At 37.0% G+C, this 18,532-nt stretch overlaps 2 long non-coding RNA genes across 2 annotated transcripts; both read right to left on the bottom strand.

The window, feature by feature from the left end:
* Nucleotides 1-1,267: 1,267 nt before the first annotated feature.
* Nucleotides 1,268-4,172, bottom strand: LOC148640150 (uncharacterized). The gene is made up of 3 exons (XR_015930564.1): nucleotides 4,012-4,172; nucleotides 2,176-3,828; nucleotides 1,268-2,097 (listed from the first exon to the last, which is right to left on the bottom strand). It is a non-coding gene; the product is annotated as an uncharacterized LOC148640150 (long non-coding RNA).
* Nucleotides 4,173-10,331: 6,159 nt separating this feature from the next.
* On the bottom strand, nucleotides 10,332-12,138 carry LOC148640151 (uncharacterized). Its single transcript, XR_015930579.1, has 3 exons — nucleotides 11,984-12,138; nucleotides 11,009-11,906; nucleotides 10,332-10,834 (listed from the first exon to the last, which is right to left on the bottom strand). It is a non-coding gene; the product is annotated as an uncharacterized LOC148640151 (long non-coding RNA).
* Nucleotides 12,139-18,532: the final 6,394 nt, after the last annotated feature.

The following is an 18,532-nucleotide window of genomic DNA, read 5'->3' on the forward strand; positions in this document are numbered from 1 at the left end:
TGATTTATAGCACTGTAGAATATATCTGGGATTCCCTCCTGGTCTCTGCTGGTACCAGTATAAATACTCATAGTCAACAGTGTTGGTAAGAGAGTAATTGCAGTAGATCCTGGTCTCCTGGTTTTCCTCAGATGTTTGGAAATCCTTCCATGGATACACCTTATCTCCATTAGACAGATCTGGAAATATATAACAGCCATTAGGAAATGTTTGCTGAAAGCAGACCAGCAGTCAGAAAATAATACGATACCCTATGTATTTACCACAACAGAAGACAAGCAAGGAGATGAGAATCACTGGACACATGTTGTTCTTCAGTGTAGAAAGAGTACAATGAGGGTTTTGATCTGTGATCCACCGCACAGATCTTCAAGGAAAGGAAGTCACATGCAGATTGTAACTGAGCTTCAGTTTCTGATGTAGACAAGCTCCTTCCCCTATTCCCAGTGACAATCTGAAACGGTGTCGGATCACATGAGCAGATCTCTGCAGGCACTGCCTTCTCAACTGGAACCTGCAGGGTGCAATCAGGTACAAACACAACTTCTAAATAAAGCAATAAAACTCTCATATGTCTTAAGGGCATGCCATAAGTCTTTGTTTTTTTAATAACTTTTAAATAATTTATTACATCAATAATCATTAATTTTGATGAAAGAATGTGTAATGTGTGTTTTAAATAAAAGAGATAATCAAATTATAATTAAAGATGAACTAATCCGCTATATCAGGTAATTGGACAATAAACCGTTTGTGTAGTTTTCATCATCTTTATTTATGATGTTTGTGTTTGTTCAGTATGGACATTAAAAATTTTAATTTATTATAGTTGAATTCCTAATACTTTTATTAGTTCTGCTGATCAAAATTTCAAGTCATTTTTATATAAATTTCTACTGCCTCCTAAAGCAATAACAAATAAGTTGGATGTAACCTTTATTTTTTATTTAACCTTTAATGGGTTGTCTGAACATGTACTATGAAACTCTGTTTGACAGAATACAATATTTGAATAAAATATATAATAAGTTGGTGTGCTGACAAACTTAAATTAGGACATTTCTCCTGAAGTGTTTTTTAAACAGAAGGTAGTGATAGTCTGCCCTCTGTTGAACACTCTGAGAATGGATTTTACTAAACATAGAAGCAGAGGTTAAAACTGGAAAAAACAACAACCCAAATAAAACACCTAGCTCTTTGATCTTCAAACTAGTCTCCAGATTTTTCTCTGTAAATATTCTGGCTCATAACTGCTTTATGGCTTCCAAACCGAATACTTCTTAAAAGACCTTCAAGAGCTCAGAGCTCCCAAAATTACATTTCCAAAAAAACTCCATTGGTCTTGAGATAATGACACATTTGTTTAATTAGATATGAAAATAGTAAAATACAGTTTTAAAATGTGACATTTATTTGTATCAAGTTGCTGTTGTGTTTTAGGACAGCACTCTTTTTCTAACCCGGTTATTAAAATTTAATGAAAATTAAAAAAAATGCGCTGGTATACTGGTTTTGGTCTGAAAAGAATTGGAAAGCTTCAAATGCTTTGTGAGATACTGTTGTTTTATTCCTGAGTAAAGTTTAAGCTGTGGATATTTTGGAAAACTAAGATTGGAAATGTAGGTTACATTTCAGAGAATATTCAGCCAGATAGTCTTATGCAATGTAAATGTTTTATTTCACAGTAATCTCCAGTTTTCACAGTTTGTTCCCACCAAGATACAGGTTGAGCTCTTTCAACTCGTCACGTGAGCCCCAGTACTGTCATGTCACAGTGTTTCTGCACGGAGATACTCATGCTCTTCACCACTGTGGGCTGCACAGCACAGTAGTACATCACAGCATCTTCCAGCTGGTTGTCACTGATGTGAAGCTCAGTTACACGACCAGCTCTGTCGAATTCCATTGAGAAACGTCCTTTAGGTTCAGCTTTATCATACCCATAAATCAAAAGCTCAGGAGCTCCGTTAGATCTCTGTAGATACCAGTACATATTTTGAAAGCTTGCAATGCTGTGGTTACACCTGAGAGCAGCCTTCTGTCCTTTATAGGAAAATATCATGATGGGCTGATCAACTTCTGCTGCCACATTTTTGCCTGAAATTAAAATCAGAAAAGTTAAGTATAAATATTATAGTTAGAGTTATAGTAGGGACATTAAAGAAACATACATACCTATAAAATAAATCAAATGTATTATTGTGATGCACAAAACAATTCTGTCCATTGGTGGGATTCCTTAAGCAGGTTTTTAATGTGCTGACTCCTATAATCTCCACACAGTTCCTTTTAGAAGTGGTGTTGGATGGACTCTCTGAAAGCCTGCGATGAGACTGAAATATGTACAACTACCTTTATATATGACATCGGCAGGAAACACTAACAGTTAACACATTGATATCCCAGTTATCAGTACTTTTCTTCACTGGTTAAACAGCTCCATCTAGTGTTGTTCAAATGCATTTTTCTCATTCAACACTAGGGTTAGGGTTAAGGAAAAGGACTGTTGTGGAAATGGCTATTTCTTTTGGATGGTATCCAGCAAATGTCTTGCCAGTTATTATGATGCAATATTTAGAATACAGAGAACTTTTTGCATGTGTTTAGCATCTGGAATCCATGCAGAACTTTCATGGAATAAATGCATGTGACTATAAAGAGAACTGCATCCTTACAATGAGAAAATCCTTCTCCTGATCTATCTTTCTACGACATTATCTCTGTATTGTCCAGACATATCCTTGGTCTTCATGGCAGGGTCTTTCATTAAAATTCACTTCCTGTCTGAGGAACAATTACAGAGACAGGTGTATTTATTCTGAAGACACAGACAGAGGCCACTCAAGTACTTTTTTATCCTTTAAAGGAGGTTTGATGCACTTAGGTTTAGGTTTTGTCACAGCAAACGACTTCACCTTTTGCCGTCATAATTTCTGACTTTTTTTCTTTATTTGAGCTTTGAATGCATGGAGCAAGCTGTATACATACAGATATTGTTGCAAACAAAAAGAAAAGATGTGTAAATTATGCAAGAGTGAATTATTTTACAAGACACCGTACATATATCACCCTTATTTTATTTTATATTGGTCATATTATTCAGCTCTACTGGCCTGATGTGAACAAAACATTATAGAGTTAAGAAAATGCTAATGTTCTGAACATGTTTCTAAACCTTTAGCTACTAATGAGTCATCATGCACTCCTGCAGAACTGTGGATCTGTTGCTGGATGCATTGGGAATCATTTGGATTTCTTACAACACACAGCTACCTTGATACAGTTCATACACAAATTTATATAAACAGTGTAAATGGCGATATTAGTAAAGTGTTATTCTTTAAAATTGGGGGTTTATTCAGATGCGGTTTTTCAGGTTCATCAGCTCTGGTGTCCAATAAACAATCTGCAATTCTGCGATTCACTGTTATTTTAAATAAAAGAACAAATAACTCCTGAATTCATATTATCCCAGTGTAGCTGCTCCCCTCTACTGTGAGTTTCTGTCAGCTCCTCTCACAGGTTCCTCACACTGTGCCCCCACTGCGCAGTAGTAGGTGGCAGAGTCTTCTGCTTGTGAATTGCTGACATTCAGAACCCCTATCCTCTTTCCTGTGTCCACTGACCCGCTGAACTGTTTGTCTTCTTTATTTCCTGAAAACAGTATCATTATATTCTCTGGGCGTCTGTTCACTTTCTGTCTGTACCACTGCAGGCTGCCGAAATTAGTAGCTGTAATTGTGTAGTTGCAGTGAAGGATCGCAGTTTCCCCTTCAGTTACAGTCTGTGAGGTTGATCTCTGAGAAACTTGAATCTGAGATCTGGCACCTGCAACACAAGGTTAAAAGCAAAGCACAGTGTTGAAAGTTGAATATACAATAGTCTGCAACTCTTACATTTCAAGTATTGATTGTAAATACCTTAACTACATTTCAATTAATAAAACCATCAGGAGCTGTTTAGTTACTTGAAAGAATATGACAAAAATGTTAATTAATAGAATAGACTTACAATGCAAACACAACAGTGTACCAATCACTAAGAGCAGTAGTCCTGATTCTGGGTTCATGGTTGAGGCTGTTGTTGTGATCAGAGTGTAACTTTGAGGAAGGAAAAGCTGCTGAAGAGCTGCTTCTTCTACTTTTATATCAAAGCCTGTAACTCCTCCTACATTTCTGCTCCTGTTAGAAGATATTGAAAATGTTAGTGTCTGTAAACAGCATTTTATTTATTTGTTGATGTTGCCATTAAAAAGCATTTCCAGAGGGAACACCTTCTAGACCCATCTAGAGTTCAATAACATGATGTTTTTCTAGACATCACATATTGATCAATTAGAATCTATTATAGTTCTCAAACAGAATTAATAATTGATAATAGTGAAATTAACTGTATAATAGTTGATAAAGCCTAAAAATTATCGTGTTGTATTGTGAGCCCCGGTACCTTCATGCCACTGTGTTTCTGCACTGAGATATTCATGCTCTTCACCACTGTGGGCTGCACAGCACAGTAGTACATCACAGCATCTTCCAGCTGAGTGTCACTGATGTGAAGCTCAGTTATGCGACCAGTTCTGTTGTTTTCCATTGAGAAACGTCCTTTAGGTTCAGTTTTATCGTATCCATAAATCAAAAGCTCAGGAGATCCATTAGATCTCTGTAGATACCAGTACATACTGTTATAGCTCACTATACTGTGGTTACATCTCACTACAGACTTCTCATCGGTAGAAGAAAATACACTGATGGGCTGTTCAACTTCAGCTGCCAGAGTGGTACCTGAAATTATAAACAAAAAAGGTAAGTGTAAACACTATTGTTTAAAGTATAGCAGGCACATGAAGAAACATACATACCTATAAAATAAATCAAATGTATTATTTTGATACACAATTTTCTGTCAATTGGTGACATTTCAAAAGTTAATCTTTAATATGCCGATTCCTCTAATCTCCACACAGTTCCTTTTATAAGTGATGTTGATTGTTCTCTCTGAACGCTTGCGATGAGACAGAATTATGTCCAAGTGCTCTTAAATGACAGTGGGAGGAAACACTGACTTCGCAGGAAACATGGACTTGGCGGTAACCACTGCTTTACCTCACTGGTAAAACAGCCCCATCTAGTGTTTAACAACCTTAATATTTCAGTCGAGCGATGAAACAGAACACTTCTGATCTGTTATACTTCTCAAACAGAAAATAAAATGCTAAAACTGAAAAGTACAGTAGACGAACTGGAATGCAGTATGTGGGCTCCAGGTGCAGATTGAATTGCTTTTCTGTTACTTCCCCTAACAAAACAGTATTTGGTGTTAAAAGCAGAGAAGCAGAGATAAAGAGAAAACTGCTTTGTGTGCAGATTTTGCCTTTGCCAGGCAAGGTCATGGAAAGTGCAGTAAAAGTGCAGAAAGTCTGGGCAGTGCAGTAACAAAATAAGCATCAATACAGTATCAATAATACTCCACATACTATTGATAAGTGATGAGAAAGAAGAACTAAAGAAAAAAAACTGCATTGTGTGTGGATTTTTCCTTTGCCAGGCGAGGCTGTGGGAATTTTCCAGGAAATCTGGGCACAGAGGACACTGATATTAGGATTTAGGAAAGGGACTGTTGTCTTATAGTTGTGAAAATGGTTATTTCTTTTTGATGGTATCTCAGTAGGCTAGAGAAATCTCTTGGTAGTATTGCGATGCAGTATTTAGAATATGGAAAACATTTTGCATATGTTAGCTTCCTTTTGACGAGCACTAGGGTAGGGTCTTTTTATAAGAAAAAGGCTCCTCAATTCCTTAGCAAAATGCAGGGCCCTAGTTTCTTGTGAATTATTGTAACTGTATCCTTACAATGAGAAAATCATTCTCCTGATCTGTCTTTCTAGAATGCTATCTCTGTTTTGTCTGGAAATCTCCTTGGTCATCATGGGTCTATCTTTAATTGAAATTCACCTCCTGTATGAGGAACCTTACAGAGACAGGTATATTTATTCTGAAGTCATGTGAACTGCTGTTATTCCCCACAGACCGGGGTCACTTGTTTATCACATTAAGGAAATCTTAAGCACCTGAGTTTAGGTTTGCCACAGCAAAGGGTTTGAACTTATGCAATCATAATTGTGTGTCTCCTCTTTATTATCCATTAGCTTTTCATTATTGTGCTTTGAAATTGTGGAATAAGTTGTGTATATTACAATACAAATATTATTTGCTAATTGCAAACAAAAAGAAAAACTATGCAAGAGTCAGAATTCTTCTGCAAGGTACTGTACACATTTTATTTTATGCTTGTTCATATTATTCAGCCCCACTGGAATATAATGAACAAAACATTACAGGGATAAGAAAGTTCAGATGCTCTGAACATGATTCAAGAACTTAAGTTATTGATGAGTTGCCCAGAAGTTCTTCAGGGAATCGTTTGCTGTATGCACTGGGAATCATTTGAACTTCATACAACACAGCTACCTTGATAAAGTTCATACACAAATTTATATAGACAGTGTAAATGACGGTATTGGTAAAGTGCACCAGGTGCAGTTTTTCTGGTTCATCAGCTCTGGTGTCCAATGATCAATCGGCAATTCTGCGATTCACTGTTATTTTAAATAAAACAACAAATAACTTCTGAATTCATATTAGTATGATCTTATGAGTTATTTAATATTTCTTCTCTTGTCATTAAAGATAACATTTTACATTTTAGGTATTGAAAAATATTTTAAAATAAATTGTTCATATAACTTTATATAGTGTAACAGTCCAGTGCTACCAAAGGCATAGCAAATTCAACATTCAACATTCTTCATTTATTTAACTTAATTCTTTAACATTTACCCAGCAAATAGTGCTTACATATTCTTGATGTTTGTTGGAGATTCTTGGATTGGAATTGAAATTAAATTCTATTTTGATGGATTGTACAAGTGCAGGTGTGTACATGCTGTAGTGTTCCTTATGTTCTGTGATCAACCATGAATAGCTGGGCAGTGTGGTTATAGTTCCCCCTGCTGGACTGAAGTGACAGTGGCACCTACTTAACCGCACAAGTGTTCCCTAAAGGTATATCAGTAACATACTTCCCTGAATCAGGATTGAATCCTTAATGTAATTTTAAAACACTGGATTTCTGATAATCCATTTTATACAGACAAATTGAAGAATTAGACATTGAGAAATCAAAAAGCAAAAGTGACATGTTTATTGTTTCAATATGATGTATAAAGGTTTTTAATTTAAAGCTTTTCAGTGTAAGATGTACAAATGCTTTAGAGCATGACTTATTTAAATATAAAAGATAGCAAATGTAATTGCAGTTTATAATAGTGAAAATTTGTCAGATCTTTCATTCATTGTTTTTTTCCATCATTTTGCACTCTGCAAAATGTCTTACTTCCTAATCAGAGACTTGCAATTAGACCAGTACTCACAAATTAGAGCTCCTTGATGCTAACCTGCAATATGATGATATGGCAGTGCAGCCTTTTCATAAAGTGCTCCTTATGCATCATACTGATGCTATAATACACCCACCCAGGAAAATAAATAGATTTTATGTTTGTTTTTATTATTAATTTTCATAGGACTGATACAATCACAATATCACCAACACAAAATAGTGTTCCAATGATGTGAACTTGTCTCTGGAGTTTTAGCTATTGATGGGTCACCCAGCGGTCCTGCAGAGCTGTGCATCTGTAGCTGAATGAACTAGGAATCATTTGAACACCTTGCCACACGCAGCTTTACAGATATAGTTCACACAAAAGCTTATATAAACAGTGTAAATGACGGTATTATGAAGTCGTATTCTTTAAAATGGTGGGTTTATTCAGATACAGTTTCTCAGGTTGGTCAGCTCTGGTGCCCAATGATCAATTGAGAATTCTGTGGTTTTCTTTGTTTTAAATACAAGGTCAAATGACATCTGAGACCATATTAGCAGCCGTACCCCTCTGTTAACTCTACTGTGAGTTTCTGTCAGCTCCTCTCACAGGTTCCTCACACTGTGCCTCCACTGCGCAGTAGTAGGTGGCAGAGTCTTCTGCTTGTGAATTGCTGACATTCAGAACCCCGATCCTCTTCCCTGTGTCCACTGACCCGCTGAACTGTTTGTCTTCTTTTTTTTCTGAAAACAATATCATTATATTCTCTGGACTTCTGTTAATTCTCTGTCTGTACCACTGAAGATTGTTAAAGCTAGCAGCTGTGTAGTTACAGTGAAGAGTCGCAGTTCCCCCTTCAGTCACAGTCAGTGACTCTGGGCTCTGAGACACCTGAGTCTGGGATCTCACACCTGCAACACAAGGATAAAAGCAAGAAACAGTGTTCAACAATGGAAAGCGCTTCCATGCTTGCGTGCAACTCTTAAATTGAATGTATTAATTGTATGTACGCCTATTTACCTTGCTGTCTGTTTTTTAATTTAGAATACCATCAGGATCTCTTTAGATACTTGAGAACATGACCATAATTCATATCTGAAGGGTAATAAATAGAATAGACTTACAGTGCAAGTACAACAATGTACTAATCAGTGAGAGCAGTAATCCTGATTCTGGGCTCATGGTTGAGGCTGTTGCTGTGATCAGAGAGACAAAGTGCAGCAGAAAAAGCTGCTGAAGAGCTTCATGTTCTGCATATTCGTCAAAGAGCCATAACTCCTCCTCCATTTCTGTTCCTGTTAGAAGGCGGTGAACATGTTAGTGTCTATAAACAGCAAAAGCATTTTTATGTTGCCATTAAGCAGGTTTTATTTTATGTTTTAACAGGACAGGGATTTGAATGTTCTCAATGAGCTGAATGGCCTCCTCTCATTTATAACCTTTCTTATCTTACTGAGAAAGCACTCCAGTATTTAAACACAATGTTCATCATAACTCGCAGGAATTCCAAACCACTACAATGGCCACAGCAACTTTTGTATTTCATTCCAACATCTTTCTTAATAAAGTACCTGTCCAATTAATGGCTTAATTTGCCACAGTACCTGTTTCTCCCAAGATGCTGATATGGTTGTTTTGATTTAGTACTGAAAGGATACCGAAGCCTGTTGAAAGAAAAACAAACTTACTATGGGCACATCCTTGAAATATGCAGTCACTGAGAGCCAAGAGACATCTGCTCCTACGGAACCTACCCTACCCCTAGGAGTTTAGGGAATCCCTTTTGTCTTTTGGTGAAGCTGTTACAGACAGCTTTTGGCATGTACATCTGTTCTGTGTAGAAAGGTACACTGATGGACTTATCAACTTCAGCAGCCACAAGTGTTACCTGATATTAAAAATAAAATGCATAAGTCTAAATACTCTACTTCACATTATAGTAGGCACATGAAAAAAACATATATACCTATCAAATAATTTAAATGTATTATTTTGTTTCACATCCCCAAAGCAGCTCTTTAAGATGCTAACTCCTCTAAACTCCACACTGTTCCTTTTATGAGTGATGTTGCTTGTTCTCTCTAAAAGCCTATGATGAGACAGAAATATGTACTTCTGCTATTACATGAAGGCGACAGGAATCGCTGACCCTGCTTTACTTTACTAGTCAAACAGCCCCATCTAGTGTTGATCGAATTTTTTTTTTCCAGATGAAATACATGGGAGAATTTTGGTCTTTTTTTTTCTCAATCAGAAATTCTTTGAGTGTGTGGAGCAAGTTGTGTGTATATACAGATATGGTTGCAAACAAAAAGAAAAATTTGTAAATTATGAAAGAGTCTGAATTCTGTGTGAATATATCACTCTTACTTTATTTTATACTTGGTCATATTATTCAGCTCCACTGCCCCTTGACAGGCGTATTTATTCTGAAGTCAGGTGATGCACTGTTATTCCACACAGACAGGGGTCACTCAAGTACTTGTTTATCACATCAAGGAAAGCATATGCACCTGAGTTTAGGTTTGCCACAGCAAAGGGTTTCAATTTATGCAATCATAATTTTTGTCTTTCCTCTTTATTATCTACTGACTTTTCATTATCGTGCTTTGAAATTGTGGAATAAGTTGCAAATATTATTTGCTAATTGCAACAAAATGAAATACTGTGCAAGAGTCGGAATTCTCATGCATGGTACTGTACATATTTTATGCTTGTTCACATTATTCAGCTCTACTGGATTATAATGAACAAAACATTACAGGGATAAAGTTCTGATGGTCTGAACATGATTCCAGATGTTTAGCTATTGATGAGTTGCCCAGAAGTTGTGCAGAGCTGTGGATCAGTTGCTGGATGCATTGGGAATCATTTGGATTTCATACAACACACAGCTACCTTGATACAGTTCATACACAAATTTATTTAAACAGTGTAAATGGCAGTATTATCAAAGTGTTATTCTTTAAAATAGTGGGTTTATTCAGATACAGTATTTCAGGTTTATCAGCTCTGGTGTCCAGTGATCAATTGAGAATTCTGTGTATCTATATTTTCAATAAAGGGACATATAACATCTGAATTCATATTATCCCAGTGTAGCTGCTCCCCTCTACTGTGAGTTTCTGTCAGCTCCTCTCACAGGATTCACACACTGTGCCTGCACTGCGCAGTAGTAGGTGGCAGAGTCTTCTGCTTGTGAATTGGTGACATTCAGAACCCCGATCCTCTTCCCTGTGTCCACTGACCCGCTGAACTGTTTGTCTTCTTTTGTTCCTGAAAACAGTATCATTATATTCTCTGGGCGTCTGTTCACTTTCTGTCTGTACCACTGCAGACTGCCAAAAGTAGTAGCTGTTATTGTGTAGTTGCAGTGAAAGATCGCAGTTCCCCCTTCAGTTACAGTCTGTGAGGTTGATCTCTGAGAAACTTGAATCTGAGATCTGACACCTGCAACACAAGGTTAAAAGCAAAGCACAGTGTTGAAAGTCGAATATACAATAGTCTGCAACTCTTACATTTCAAGTATTGATTGTAAATACCTTATCTATATTTTAATTAATAAAACCATCAGGAGCTGTTTAGTAACTTGAACCAAAATGTTAATTAATAGAATAGACTTACAGTGCAAACACAACAGTGTACCAATCACTAAGAGCAGTAGTCCTGATTCTGGGCTCATGGTTGAGGCTGTTGCTGTGATCAGAGCAAAAATTTGAGGAAGGAAAAGCTGCTGAAGAGCTGCTTCTTCTACTTTTATATCAAAGCCTGTAACTCCTCCTACATTTCTGCTCCTGTCGGAAGATATTGAAAATGTTAGTGTCTGTAAACAGCATTTTATTTATTTGTTGATGTTGCCTTTAAAAAGCATTTCCAAAGGGAACACCTTCGAATGGTCTCTATTGGCTGAGTGGCCTCCTGTTATTTGTAATCTTTCTTCTGATCGTCTGATCTTAAGACTCACACTGACAATTACACATAGACATCACAGTTATCACTGCTGACCTCATTGGTCAAATACCCCCATCTAGAGTTCAATAACATTATGTTTTTCTAGACATCACATATTGATCAATTAGAATCTATTATAGCTCTCAAATAGAATTAATAATTGATAATAGTGAAATTAACTGTATAGTAGTTGATAAAGCCTAAAAATTATCGTGTTGTATTGTGAGCCCCGGTACTATCATACCACTATGTTTCTGCACTGAGATATTCATGCTCTTCACCACTGTGGGCTGCACAGCACAGTAGTACATCACAGCATCTTCCAGCTGAGTGTCACTGATGTGAAGCTCAGTTATGCGACCAGTTCTGTTGTTTTCCATTGAGAAACGTCCTTTAGGTTCAGTTTTATCGTATCCATAAATCAGAAGCTCAGGAGCTCCGTTAGATCTCTGTAGATACCAGTACATACTGTTATAGCTCACAATACTGTGGTTACATCTCACTACAGACTTCTCATCGGTAGAAGAAAATACACTGATGGGCTGTTCAACTTCAGCTGCCAGAGTGGTACCTGAAATTATAAACAAAAAAGGTGAGTGTAAACACTATTGTTTAAAGTATAGCAGGCACATGAAGAAACATACATACCTATAAAATAAATCAAATGTATTATTTTGATACACAATTTTCTGTCTATTGGTGACATTTCAAAAGTTAATCTTTAATATGCCGATTCCTCTAATCTCCACACAGTTCCTTTTATAAGTGATGTTGATTGTTCTCTCTGAACACCTGCGATGAGACAGAATTGTGTCCAAGTGCTCTTAAATGACAGTGGGAGGAAACACTGACTTCGCAGGAAACATGGACTTTTAATCACTGCTTTACCTCACTGGTAAAACAGCCCCATCTAGTGTTTAACAACCTTAATATTTCAGTCGAGTGATGAAACGGAACACTTTTGATCTGTTATACTTCTCAAACAGAAAAAAAATGCTAAAACTGAAAAGTACAGTAGAGTGCTTGACAAAGTGGAATGCAGTATGTGGGCTCCAGGTGCAGATTGAATTGCTTTTCTGTTACTTCCCCTTACAAAACAGTATTTGGTGTAAAATTAGTGGCAAACAGTAGCTCCCAGATTTTTGTAACTTCTTCCCTTTTGTAATACTGATAAAGAAATCTGTTAAATCTTACATTCTCTGCTTTAAGACATCTTTGAATATTTTTGTGCTTTTGTGTATGTAATCCAGTGTAACAGTGTCCATACTAGCTGACAATAAGATAGTTTCACACCAAGTATATCTACACCTGTGGAACCCAAGTAATTTTCATGTTCAGGAGTGTAGTTCTTCTTCGCAGTTAGGGACAGTTTTCTAAGGAGGCAGTATTATATATTCATAAGATAATTACAGTTTACTTAAACTGTAATCAGTTTTGTATTACAGTTTTAATGATTGCAATGTGAAAAACCCATGCTACAGTAATACAATACATTTGATTGACTCAAGGTCCAGCCACACACGGTAGCAGAGGTGCTGACATTCTACTGTATTTTAAATCTCGCTGTCTACAGTGTTTTCCCTGTCTTCACCATTTTATTTTTCTGTGCAGATTCGACTGGTGGGCTAATCAATGAGTGAATACTCACATTGGGATAATCAAGTTCATGGAGAGCCACAGGGATAGTACCTCTGTTCTTCCAGATTTGAATATCAATGATATAGGTTCCAGTATTCTAAGTAAATTTATCAGGCTTGACTATGGTATTGTTGAGTGCAAAGTTCTGATTATCTATTTTCAAATAAAGGGCATGTAATAGAAACAAGACTTAGAGATTTAAGATAAAAAAAAGTTTTCAGTTGTGTCAGAAATTGAGTTGAGCTCTGACCCTGTGAGTAACCGAGACTGGTGAAGAACCTCAACTTTAACTTTCATACCACTGCACATCCAGGGCTGGGTGATAACTGCACTGAGCACTGAAAGGCAGCGTGAACACCACTGAAGAGCAGTTTTACACAACGTGTTCATTACATCAGCACCGCCCTGGGAGCACAGACAGGTACTGACACAGCTCACCTGTTTCACTTTACTGAAGCTGGAATTGAAGGAGGGTTTTATATCATATTTATTATTTTTAGGTTGAACAATATATTCTCTGAAAATGTGAAAATTTACTGTTAACATTTTTGTAGACAGATTTGTCTGTTTATATATTAAATATTTAATATTCTAAAATTGTTTTTGGGGGAGTTGTTGCTGTATGTTTAGACAGCTGTTCTTTTCTGATATGGTTAAACTGATAACTAAAATTCAATGAAAATGGCATCAGCTGGAAAGCTTAAGTGTACTTGTTTGGGTTCTGGTCTGATAACGGAAAGCTTTAACCACTTAGTGAGACACTGTTGATGCATCCTTGAGTAGGATACATCTCCACTTATTCAGTAAGATATAAAATATGTTGAAATTTTAAGTTACTTTTGACAAAGACTTCAGCCAAATCTTTTAAAGCAACATATACCATTTTACAGCAGTCCATGAAATAATTATACACAAACTTCACCTGAATGCTTTTCAGCTTATTTGAACTTTTTTTTTTGTGCATGTTATTGATTTTTTTTTCCTCTAACAAATGGGACACTTAATTCACACCAAGACACCATTTGAGGTCTTTGGCTTCATTATATGAGCCCCAGTTCTGTCATGTCACTGTGTTTCTGCGCTGGGATATTCATGCTCTTCACCACTGTGGGCTCCACTGCACAGTAGTACATCACAGCATCTTCCAGCTGAGTGTCACTGATGTGAAGCTCAGTTACACGACCAGCTCTGTCAAATTCCATTGAGAAACGTCCTTTAGGTTCAGCTTTATTATATCCAAAAATCAGAAGCTCAGGAGCCTCGTTGAGTCCCTGTAGATACCAGTACATATTTCTAAAGTTCGAAATGCTGTGGTTACATCTTAGTAAAGACTTCTGTCCTTTCGAAGAAAATGCACTGATGGGCTGATAAACTTCATCTGCCAGAATGGTGCCTGAAATTAAAAACAAAAAATGTAAGTATAAATACTATAGTTAAATTACAGTAGATACATGAGAGGAAAAAATACTAACCTACAAAATAAATCAAAGTTATTATTTTGATGCACAACACTTTTCTGTCTATCGATGACATCCCCAAAGCAGTTTTTGAAAATGCAAATTTCTCTAATCTCCACGCAGTTCCTTTTATAAGTGATGTTGCTTGTTCTCTCTAAAAGCATGTGATGAGACAGATATATGTACAACTGCTCTTAACTGACAGCAAGAGGAAACACTGGCAGTCAGCACAGACATTGCACCTATCCCTGCTTTACTTGTCAAACAACCCCATCTAGTGTTTAATGACATGAACATTTTTTTTCCCATAACAAAATTATGGGAGAATTTTGGTCCACCATCAGTACTTCTTATCTTTAAAGTTAATTAAATTTCAAATATCGTGTCAGTTTAGTTGGCTATAATAGTTGTGATTATATCTGTAACCATCAGTGATTCCAGGTGGCCAGGAAGTTTAGTAGCATTTAATAATGACCAAATCATGCTAGTATAGGTTGGTAGGCCATCCTTTTTATGGAGACTCCTCACACTAATGATGAGGAAGGAGAAGCAGAGATAAAGAGAAAACTGCTTTGTGTGCAGATTTTGCCTTTGCCAGGCAAGGTCATGGAAAGTGCAGTAAAAGTGCAGAAAGCCCAGGCAGTGCAGTAACAAAATAAGCATCAATACAGTGTCAATAATACTCCACATACTATTGATAAGTGATGAGAAAGAAGAACTAAAGAAAAAAAACTGCATTGTGTGTGGATTCTTCCTTTGCCAGGCGAGGCTGTGGGGAATTTTCCAGGAAATCTGGGCGCAGAGGACACTGATATTAGGATTTAGGAAAGGGACTGTTGTCTTATAGTTGTGAAAATGGTTATTTCTTTTTGATGGTATCTCAGTAGGCTAGAAAAATATCTTGGTAGTATTGCGATGCAGTATTTAGAATATGGAAAACATTTTGCATATGTTAGCTTCCTTTTGACGAGCACTAGGGTAGGGTCTTCTTATAAGAAAGAGGCTCCTCAATTCCTTAGCAAAATGCAGGGCCCTTATTTCTTGTGAATTATTGTAACTGTATCCTCACAATGAGAAAATCATTCTCGTGATCTGTCTTCCTAGAATGCTATCTCTGCTTTGTCTGGAAATCTCCTTGGTCTTCATGGGTCTATCTTTAATTGAAATTCACCTCCTGTATGAGGAACCTTACAGAGACAGGTATATTTATTCTGAAGTCATGTGAACTGCTGTTATTCCACACAGACCGGGGTCACTTGTTTATCACATTAAGGAAATCTTAAGCACCTGAATTTAGGTTTGCCACAGCAAGGGGTTTGAACTTATGCAATCATAATTTTGTGTCTCCTCTTTATTATCTATTAGCTTTTCATTATTGTGCTTTGAAATTGTGGAATAAGTTGTGTATATTACAATACAAATATTATTTGCTAATTGCAAACAAAAAGAAAAACTATGCAAGAGTCAGAATTCTTCTGCAAGGTACTGTACACATTTTATTTTATTCTTGTTCATATTATTCAGCTCCACTGGAATATAATGAACAAAAAATTACAGGGAGAAGAACTTCAGATGCTCTGAACATGATTCAAGAACTTTAGCTATTGATGAGTTGCACAGAAGTTCTTCAGAGGATCTGTTGCTCTATGCACTGGGAATCATTTGAACTTCATACAACACACAGCTACCTTGATACAGTTCATACACAAATTTATATAGACAGTGTAAATGATGGTATTGGTAAAGTGCACCAGGTGCAGTTTTTCAGGTTCATCAGCTCTGGTGTCCAATGATCAATCGGCAATTCTGCGATTCACTACAATAATAAAAGAACAAATAACTCCTGAATTCATATTATCCCAGTGTAGCTGCTCCCCTCTACAGTGAGTTTCTGACAGCTCCTCTCACAAGATTCACACACTGTGCCTGCACTGCGCAGTAGTAGGTGGCAGAGTCTTCTGCTTGTGAATTGCTGACATTCAGAACCCCGATCCTCTTCCCTGTGTCCACTGACCCGCTGAACTGTTTGTCTTCTTTTGTTCCTGAAAACAGTATCATTATATTCTCTGGGCGTCTGTTCACTTTCTGTCTGTACCACTGCAGACTGCTGAAAGCAGCACCTATAATTGTGTAGTTGCAGTGAAGACTCGCAGTTCCCCCTTCAGTCACAGTCAGTGACTCTGGGCTCTGAGACACCTGAGTCTGAGATCTGACACCTGCAACACAAGGTTAAAAGCAGGAAACAGTGTTGAAAGTCTAATATACAATAATCTTCAACTCTTACATTTCAAGTATTAATTGTAAATACCTTATCTATATTTTCATGTATAATACCAGTTGAGCTCTTTATACACTTGACAAAAATGTCAGTAATTCATATCAAAATGTTAATTAATAGAATAGACTTACAGTGCAAACACAACAGTGTACCAATCACTAAGAGCAGTAGTCCTGATTCTGGGCTCATGGTTGAGGCTGTTGCTGTGATCAGAGAGACCAAGTGTGGAAGGAACAGCTGCTGAAGAGCTTCATGTTCTGCATATTCGTCAAAGTGCTGTAACTCCTCCTCCATTTCTGTTCCTGTTAGAAGGCGGTGAATTTGTTAGTGTCTGTAAACAGTGTGACTTTATTGTCATACCTGAGTACATTGAAATGCTTACTTGTGTAAGCAAAGTAAAAGATTAAAGAATAAAAGATGACATAGCATTCACATAGAAACTTATGTAACAAATATGTTTGTTACCATTAAGCAGCATTTATTCTAGATTTCAAACAGGACAGACATCCAAATGGGCTTGATGGTCTGAATGAGCTCCTCTCATTTATAACCTTTCTTATAATCTTACTCAGAGAGCAAACATAGAGGTCCATCATCTGGTCCATGTCAAGGGGTTTTCAGCCTTTCTCTTATGCTGGGTTTAAACGAAGGCTGTAAGCCTTCTCATTTCATGTAGACATTTGTGGGTTAATGGAAGATGAACTTAGGCAGTGAATTGAATCACAATAGCCATGGTGGTCAGGGGGTAATGAAAGAAGTGTAGCTTAAAGAAACTATTGCAGTCAGTATATCAAGTACCACATCAATCACTTTAACTGGCACAGAGGACTAGTACAGTAGTGGCCTGCACAGGGAATGGAAACAAAGAATCACATAAATACCACACATGATATGTAGACTCAAAGTAATTGAAAGAGGTTGAATTAACCTTAAACTAGATAATGCCCTCTAATCTAGTAAGATACATTATAGACTTATAAAACACAAATAGCAAAAATAAAAATAATTTTCACTAAGTCTGAAGAGCAAAAGTAGGTTTCTGCTAAAACAATAATTGGCAAAGTCCAATTGAGTTTCATATAGTGCTCTTCATCCCAGAGCACCTCAGGGTGCTTTTTGTCAGGTTATTCCCCCGGACTAAAACACTGTGCCTTCACAGCGCAGAAATAGGTCCCTGAATCTTCCAGCTGAGAGCTGCTGATGTTCAAAACCCCAGAGCTGCTGCTCTTATCCAGTGCACCACTGAACTGGTTCTCTGTGCTCTTGTCTCCTGCTATGACCAGAACATTTTGTGGGCTGGTGTTGGGCTGCTGTCTGTACCAGTGCATGTAGAAGACATTAGAGATGGTGAAGGTACAGTGGATGGTTACTGGTTGTCCTTCAGTCTGGGTCACAAAGGGAGTCTGCGATACTTGTTCTTGAGAGCTCACACCTGTCACACAGAGGGAAACACCGAGAAAGTCATCATCCTAAAATAACATCCTCAAGGGTTCTGGATACATCAGTAAAATTGACGTAATTTGAGCAGGAAACCCATAAACCTAACTAGAATTACATCAACATCTACCCAATACACAAAAACAATTTCAGTACACAAAGAATTTTCTTGGCACAAAAACACTTGAATTGCAAAACTGTTTTCTCCACCATATTTCTTGACAGTTATTTGATTTAGTTTAGTATGTACAAGCATACATTCAGTATCAATAAAATGGGATCAAGTGAAAGGATATTTCCTATAATGTAGTATTTTGTTTAACCTGAGATCCACAAAACAGCTTCACAACTTTTTTCAAATGTAATCCTTAATGCTGAAAACTCACC

This window comes from Lepisosteus platostomus, chromosome 26 (assembly GCF_059453375.1).
Source record: "Lepisosteus platostomus isolate fLepPlt1 chromosome 26, fLepPlt1.hap1, whole genome shotgun sequence".
Classification (NCBI taxonomy): Eukaryota; Metazoa; Chordata; class Actinopteri; order Semionotiformes; family Lepisosteidae; genus Lepisosteus; species Lepisosteus platostomus.